We start from the raw sequence: 8,855 nt of genomic DNA on the forward strand, positions 1-8,855 counted from the left end.
TTCCCAGCATCTGCCAATTAGAGGCTTAGGGAAACCCAGAGCATAGAGTTGTATCCCTGGCTATCTTGGCTACTGGCCATTTTTTAACCCATCCTCCATGAACTTATCTAATTATTTTTTTGAACCCAGTTATACTTTTGGCCTTCGCAACATCTCCTTTCAATGAGTTCCACAGGCTGACTGTGTGTTGTGTGAAGAAGTACTTCCTTTTGTTTGTTTTAAAGCTGCTGCCTATTCATTTAGTCAGGTGACCCCGGTTCGTGTGTTATGTGAAGGGGTGAATTACACTTCCTTACTCCGCGCTATTCATAATTCGATAGACCTCTACCATATGCCCCCTTAGTCGTCTCTTTCCCAAGCTGAATAGTCCCAGTCTTTTTAACCTCTCAGATGGAAGCTGTTCCATACCCTTAATCATTTTTGTTGTCCTTCTCTGTACTGTTTCTAATATATCTTTTTTGAGATGGGGGATGCACTGACACTGTCAAAAAAACAACATCTGTATAAGGAAGCTAGTCTATGTTCATACTTTTCAAATCTATTATACTTTTTCAGATACACATATTTTATCTGAAGGGCCAAAATCCATATGATGTTTATGTAACAACCTGATATAGACCATGTTAGCTATTTTTACAGGCCCAAAGTCCAGAGTTTGGTCAAGAGACCAGAGGCCTAGCAAATAGTGAACAATATTAGCTAAGAGAGCAGAACAAACAAAAGACAACCTTGCTTTTTGCTAAGATAAGCTTGGTCAGCGAAATGCCAGGTGGGGAATCATAACTGGTGTCTTTATTTGAAGTTGAAAACAGACCAAAGGAATGAAAGGGGCCCTGTTCCTGCTGTAGGAAGAGATACCTTCCCACACATCAACCTTGAGTTTATGGAAGAGGTTCAAACATGTCAGTATGAGATATGACATCCTCCCTCTCACAGATGCACATCCCTCCTCCCAAGCCATTATCAGTGCCTGCCTTAGAAACACAAATGAGCAACTGAAAAACAATCTCTATTGCCATGTAATTTTCATTTGTCTCTTTGCTTTAACCCCCAGGTATGTACCTGTGGACAATCAAAGGAGCTACTTCATTCCGATGGACCTCTAACTGAATTCAACATATATATTTTATACTAATATACATTTTATATATTGTTTGAAGTACTAATTGTATGTTATGTGTTAACTTGAAACCATGGGCAGAGACCTCATGTAATCTTTGACTATTGGCTACTGTACTTGTCTTGCTGCTAGACCTATCCAGGGGTTTGGGACTACCTACTGTGAGGGGGCTTATTCCTTCACCCACTTACTTCCCTGGTCCTTCTCGCATGAACAGAGAAGAAACAATTCAATGTTTATTAGGGTGAACTTCCAGCAAGCATGATTCTAGTTTCCTTCCTTAGCATCCCCCTTCCCAGCTTTGACACCACAGAGCCTTACCTGTGTCCCTGTTCCCATCCCCCCCCCCTTAGCAAAACATGATTCCAATTCCCCACCCCATCCCCTGTTCCCATTTTCCCCCCACCCACTCATGTCCTGATTGACTGCAGACTATATAGTAAAACTTGAGTTCTGCTTAGCTATACCTTAACCAATCATTTTACTGAAATTTAACTAACCAATCCTAACATATTGTAACATGATTATTTAACCAATTATATCCTACCACCTTAATTAGTTTACACCCAGCAAAATTAATTATATAGCAGACAGGAACAATCACAGAACCAGACAGAGATTATGCAGACAAACAATAGGGAAGCGGGGACTACAGTGATAGAACAACAAAGAAATGAGGATTTCACATCCCAGCTGTTGATAAGTGAGTTCTTGCCAGACAGGATGCTATCAAACTAAGTTTCCTTTTACATCTTCTAGGCACTTCCCTTTCTCTGGAGGCGATAGGCATTATCAGGACAGGATTGTATTCCTAACAGCCCAATAGCACCTTATTTCAATGTGACTAATTTGCAATGTGAGGATCTGACCATTCGCTTCCCAGCTTATGGCTGCCTCTGCTGCTTAGCCAAAGGCCTTAGCCTAAGAACAAGGCCTCAGACTGTCACAGTAAGAGAAAGCTCTTACACTGGCAGACAGTGATTTTGATTCTTTCTTTTATACCTCTATAACTAGCCAAGTGATAAGAATACACCTAAATTCTTAGTGTATAGGCCTTTACAGACAGGCTTGAATATCTATATCCTAACACCTACCCCGTCATTTCCCTCCACCCATGGAAAATCCATATAATTCACTGTAATCAATTGATTAGCAGTGTCTCTGAGCCTAATAAGCAAGGTGACACTCCACCAGCACTGTGCGTAATACAACCTACGTGCTTGATTCTACACAGTGTCCATTTTGGTCCTTTGTTATCATATACTTTATATGCTTTTAAAATGTGAATTAATGTTTCAATTTCAATTCAGATTTCCAAACAATCACTAAATTGGCAACACTGCATGTAACTAGTTCACAAAAATGAGGTGTGGGGGGGTGTTGGGGAAATCCCTGGAAGGGACCTCGACAGCACAGTACTCCTGCATGTATTTCAACACTGGGGGTTCCCCACAATAGACCTTTTTACAACTGCACAAAATACCAAACACCTTCATTTTTGTTTCAGTGCAGGTCTCTGTGTGCAGTCGTTAGGCGATGCATTCCTCCTCTAGTGAAATGCTCCCCTTCTCTATGCCTTCCTTCCTATCCCTCTCTTGAACTGAGTGATCCACAAGATCAGGCTGGATGGGCCACAGTAATTCTACTAGCATGGTCTTGCCAAAACATGGTATCCTTACCCCCTCAGCATGACTGTGCATCCATGAATCGCACTCCCACTTCTGTCTCATCCACTGTCCCAGGACTCAGGCTGTGTCCTGCATCCACAGAAACTCCATCTCAGAGCATGGCTCCTCCATGGCTCACGGAACCTGAGCTGACCTGTTCAGAAGAGATACAAAATATACTGTTACACAGTTGAACAGAAATGAACTGTCACCCATACACCCTGAAAGGGAGACAAATTAAGGCCTGGTGCCAACTAAAATGGATGACTTCCATCCCAGGGACATTACCCTCTGTACTGCGTTACCTATTGGAACTCAAATGGTCAGACCTATCCATGAGCTCAATAAAAGTGCATCTACCTGCCATCACAACATTCCACCCCAAGGTGGATTACCATCCCATCTTTACCCATCTACTGACCAAATGTTTCCTCAGAGGACTCAATAATGCCTACCCTAACCTATGTTAGCCTACTACACCATGGGACCTGAACCTGGTCCTTCGGATCCTCACCTCTTCCCCATTTGAACCCATGACGACATAATCACTGCTACACTGTTCTATGAAAGTAGCATTCCTTGTGGCAATGACATCTGTCAGACGTATGGGAGAACTGGGGGCTTTCATGGCAGAACCCCCGTACATGGTCTTCTTTAAGGATAAAGCCTCCCTCAGACCACACTCCTAAATCCCACACAGATAGAACACATTACACACTTCATAATCTTGATGTTCGGAGGGCACTGGCTTCTTACATAGACAGGACTAAACCATCCCATAAATCACCCAGACTGTTTCTATCCATCACTGAATGCTCCAAAAGGAGCGCCATCTCAAAACAAAGACTTTCCACGTAGAACCATAATCACACAAAACTCTGCTATCATCAGTGCAACTGCCAATCCCTCATGGGGATTCGCTCACATCACACTAGAGCCTTATCAGCCTCCATGGCTTCTCTGCACAATGTACCTATCACAGACATTTGTAGAGTTGCTACCTGGGCCTTAGCCCATACCTTTAGATAGCACTATGCCTTAGAGCAACAGGCAACATCTGATACCTCCTTCGGACACTCTGTACCATAGGAGGTCACGACTTCAACTCTGAAACCCCTTCTTCCATCAGAGGGCACTGCTCTGAAGTCACCTAAAGTGGAGCACCCCCAAGGACAGCACTCAAAGAAGAGGAGAAGATTACTCACCTTGTGCAGGTTCTACCCTCCCTCCTCCCCTCTACTTCGGAGTTTCCTTATTAGTCTCTGCAGTAGAGAAGGAACGGAGTGGGGGTTGGTCGCACAGCGTCGGTTAACTGCCTGCAGCAGCGCGAGGCAGGGACCACGCATATCCGGCCCAACTGGGCGCTGCTACCAAAAGTCTCCGACTATGCGCACAGGGGCGCATGAGCACCCACAGGCACAGCCCTCGAAGAATCTCTGTTACTGCACAAGGTGAGTAACCTTCTCTTAGTAGTGTTGAGTTTAATGATGAAGAATTATGGGTATCTGTTTGATGCATCTTTACCCTGCCAGCCACCCTTTTCTGATTAGCAGAAAGGAACAGCCTGGAGGTGTTGTAAAATATGCATCGGATAGGCCTGCCAGTGCCTACCTCCGACACTGAGGCAGGAAAAGGCTAGAAAAATCTCTGATCTAGTATGGTCATTTCTTTTATCTTAGGACAAGGTTTTATTAGTGTTTGCTACAAGGTCTTGCTTCTTGTCTGCATTACGAATTAAGTTGTGCTTCTTGTCTGTATTGCAAACTAAGTTGCATAAGGTTCTTTTGTAATCTCTTTAGTAGCCATATGTAACCCACCCTTTCCTCCCTGGGTTACTTGGGAGCAGGCAACACTCGTGTATCTGGGTGCCTGATGTTGCTGACATTAAAGGAGATCCTGGGTATCCCAGTGGTGATGTTGGATAGGTGGGAATCCTCTATCTACCCCTCTGTTGCAGTCCCTTCCCTTGCCAGAGTTACTCACAGTTCCCTTCACTGCAGGCCCAGCTCAGTCAGCTCCAAGCACAGCAAAAGTCTCTGATCTCACCAGGGCCAGTGCAAGGATGTTTTGCACCCTAGGTGAAAGTTCCACTGTGCACCCGCCACCGGGAGCCCTGCGGCAGCTCTCCACCCTGCCCTCCGCCCTGAGGCGCCCCCCCCCCCGCCCCCGGCGGCAGATCTCCCTCCCTCCCCTTGGCCCGGGGAGCCGTGCGGCAGCTCCCTGCCCCCCCACCCTGTTGGCCCGGGGAGTCGTGCGGCAGCTCCCCACTCCAGCTCACTTCTGCTCCGCCTCCTACCCGAGCATGCCACCACTGTTCCGCTTCTCCCGCCTCCCAGGCTTGCAGCACCAATCAGCTGTTTGGCGCCGCAAGCCTGGGACAGAGAGAAGCAGAGCCGAGAGCGGTTCCTCTGTGCGCCGCCCCCCACGTCACTTGCTGCAGGCGGCCTTCCCCGCGTCCCCCTACCCCAGCTCACCGCCGCTCCACTGCCTCCCGGGAGTGTGCTTTTGGCTGCCCCCAACCACTTGGCGCCCTAGGTAGCCGCCTAGTTTGCCTAGTAGTTGCACCGGCCCTGGCTCTAACTCCACTGAAGCTACTAACAGCCTCTGAGGCTCCCTGCAGATCAAAGCCCCTACAGGTTCTCAGCAGCAGCTTCTGGCTTCATAGCAGCAGCTCCTGGCATGGCCAGAGCTCCACCACAGCAATCTCACTTCCGTCTTCAAAATGGAGTCCCCCTGCCTGCTCACTCTCCCACCTGGCAGAGAGAGACTCTCCCCTTTTCCCAAGGCATAACTGGAGTTGTAGTCTCTAAGGCTGCATTGCAGCACACAGGATCTTCCCCAGAACATTCCCAATAACGTCCAGAGGCCTTCTCTAGTAAAGGGTGCCTACACATATAATCCTTTCTAAAATGTAATCCTGTCTAAAATTCTCTGTAAAATTGTTTAGTGTGAATGAAGGATGTGTGCGTGGTTAAGGGTAAGTGTGAAAACCATCACAGATGTCCAGATGGTCAGGAAGAAGTGAGAGACTTGGAGACACAAGGAAACAATCAGAAAACATCCATTGTACTCAATGCTAAACAAGTTAGTAGAATTGACAACCCTGGAGATGAGGCAAATATTCCCGAAGGGGAGACAACAAATAAGACATAAGGATGGAAAGCCTGACAATACCCATCAAATGATAACAGCGGAAAACCTAGAGATTAACGCCACTTAAGGACTAACAATTGTAGGATGACAGTGCAGAATCTACAGACTCAAATGGAAACTTACAAGTATAAAGATGGGGTGTTTTGCCATGGAACTCTGGGGTTTGTCCTGCAAGGCCTCAGAGCATTGGATCATGTCCAACTAAACCCGGCTCCTCCACTCGTGTCTGACCTAACTGGCCACTAGGTTAGTACAAGGTAAATGTAACATCGTTAGCAGGACTGGTGTATGTACGTGTGTGAACGCTAATTTTTAGGCTGTATTCTTAATAAACGCAACACATTGCCTTATCTCCTGGAAAAGATGCTGTGTGCTTCTTATAAGCTTAACAATATGACCAAAGTTCTATGTTGAAACATACACACAGATAGAGTCTCTAATCATTCTTAGTAAATTTCCATACCAACTGTCTGATGCTAAGAGAACCCTGTTCCCAGAATTCTCTAGCAAATTCAGATGTACCAAGCCATACCAGATTCATCTTCATCACATTCACTCATGTCAATCACAGTAATAATAATAATTTGGCACTGTCCCAACAATTACCAACTCAAAAACTATGTAGTCGTAAGAACATAAGAACGGCCATACTAGGTCAGACCAAAGGTCCATCTACCCCAGTATGCTATCTTCTGACAGTGGCCAAAGCCAGGTGCCCCAAAGGGAACGAACAGTCAAGTGATCCATCTCCTCTCGCTCATTCCCAGCTTCTGGCAAACAGAGGCTAGGGACACCATTCCTGCCCATCCTGGCTAATAGCCACTGATGGACCTATCTTCCATGAATTTATCTTCTTCTTTTTTGAACCCTCAAATAGTCTTGGCCTTCGCAACATCCTCTGGCAAGGAGTTCTACAGGTTGATAGTGCATTGTGTGAAAAAATACTTCCTTTTGTTTGTTTTAAACCTGCTGCCTATTCATTTAATTTGGTGGCCCCTAGCTCTTGTGTTATGAGAAGGAGTAAATAATACTTCCTTATTTACTTTCTCTATACTAGTCATGATTTTATAGACCTCAATCATATCCCCCCTTAGCTGTCTCTTTTCCAAGCTGAAAAGTCCCATTCTTATTCATCTGACCTCACACAGCAGCCATTCCATACCCCTAATCATTTTTGTTTCCCTTTTCTGAATCTTTTCCAATTCCAATATATCTTTTTTGAAATGGGGCGACCACATCTGCATGCAGTATTCAAGGTGTGGGCATGCCATGGATTTATACAGAGGCAAGATGATATTTTCTGTCTGATTATCTATCCCTTTAATGATACCCAACATTTTGTTTGCTTTTTTGGACTGCTGCTGCATAGTGAGTGGACGTTTTCAGAGCACTATCCACAATGACTCCAAGATCTCTTTCTTGAGTGGTAACAGTTCATTTAGACCCCATCATTTTATATGTATAGTTGGGATGATGTTTTCCAATGTGCATAACTTTGCATTTATCAACACTGAATTTCATCTGCCATTTTGTTGCCCAGTCACTCAGTTTTTGAGATCTGTTTTTAGCTCTTTGCAGTCTGCCTGGGACTTAACTATGTTGAGGCATTTTGTATCATCTGCAAATTTAGCCACCTCACTGTTTACCCCCTTTTCCAGATCATTTATGAATATGCTGAACAGGACTGGTCCCCATACAGACCCCTGGGGGACACCGCTATTTACCTCTCTCCATTCTGAAAACTGACCATTTATTCCTACCCTTTGTTTCCTATCTTTTAACCAGTTACCAATCCACGAGAGGACCTTCCCCCTTATCCCATGACTGCTTACTTTATCCCATAAATATTGCTGAAAAACAAATGGGTGTGTGTGTGTGAAAGTATCATCTAAATAATGTCCAAACACAATCAAAATAATTTATAGTAATTTCTTCCTATTTAATAGAATTATATCCAATCATACCATCTAGTTGATCTTGCTACTGGCTACCTGCCTGTGGGGGTCATCTTGGCTGCTTAGATTCTAGTTAAACACTAAGACTAAAAAGTAAAATGTGTGACTGTTTGCAAGTTGTGAAATAATTGGGAATCAATAGTCCCATTTTTTATATCCTCTATTGCAGTGTGGACCGACGCATGTTCATTTTCATCATCTGAGTCAGATGCCACCAGCAGAAGGTTAATTTTCTTTTTTGGTGATTGGGGTTCTATAGTTTCCACATCAGAATGTTGCTCTTTAAGACTTCTGAAAGCATGCTCCACACCTCATCCCTCTCAGATTTTGGAAGGCACTTCAGATTCTTAAATCTTGGGTTGAGTGCTGTAGCTATCTTTAGAAACTTCACGTTGGTATCTTCTTTGCATTTTGTCAAATTTGCAGTGAAAGTGTTCTTAAAATGAACACCATGTGCTGGACCATAATCCGAGACTGCTATAACATGAAATATATGGCAGCTTGTGCGTAAAACAGAGCAGGAGACATACAATTCTCCCCCAAGGAGTTCAGTCACAAATTTAATTAACACATTTTTTTAACCAGCGTCATCAGCATGGAAGCATGGCCTCTGGAACGATGGCCGAAGCACGAAGAGGCATATGAATCTTTAACGCATCTGGCATGTAAATATCTTGCGACGCCAGCTACAACAGTGCCATGTGAATGCCTGTTCTCACTTTCAGGTGACATGGTAATTAAGAAGTCGGCAGCATTATCTCCTGTAAATGTAAACAAACTTGTTTCTCTTAGCGATTGGCTGATCAGGTAGGACTGTGTGGACTTGTAGGCTCTAAAGTTTTACATTGTTTTGTTTTCTGAGTGCAGTTATGTAACAAAAAACCCTAAATTTGTAAGTTGCAGTTTCATGATAAAGAGATTGCACTACAGAACTTGTATGAGATTAATTGAAAAATACTA

Source organism: Lepidochelys kempii, chromosome 17 (assembly GCF_965140285.1).
Source record: "Lepidochelys kempii isolate rLepKem1 chromosome 17, rLepKem1.hap1, whole genome shotgun sequence".
In the NCBI taxonomy this organism is placed as follows: domain Eukaryota; kingdom Metazoa; phylum Chordata; order Testudines; family Cheloniidae; genus Lepidochelys; species Lepidochelys kempii.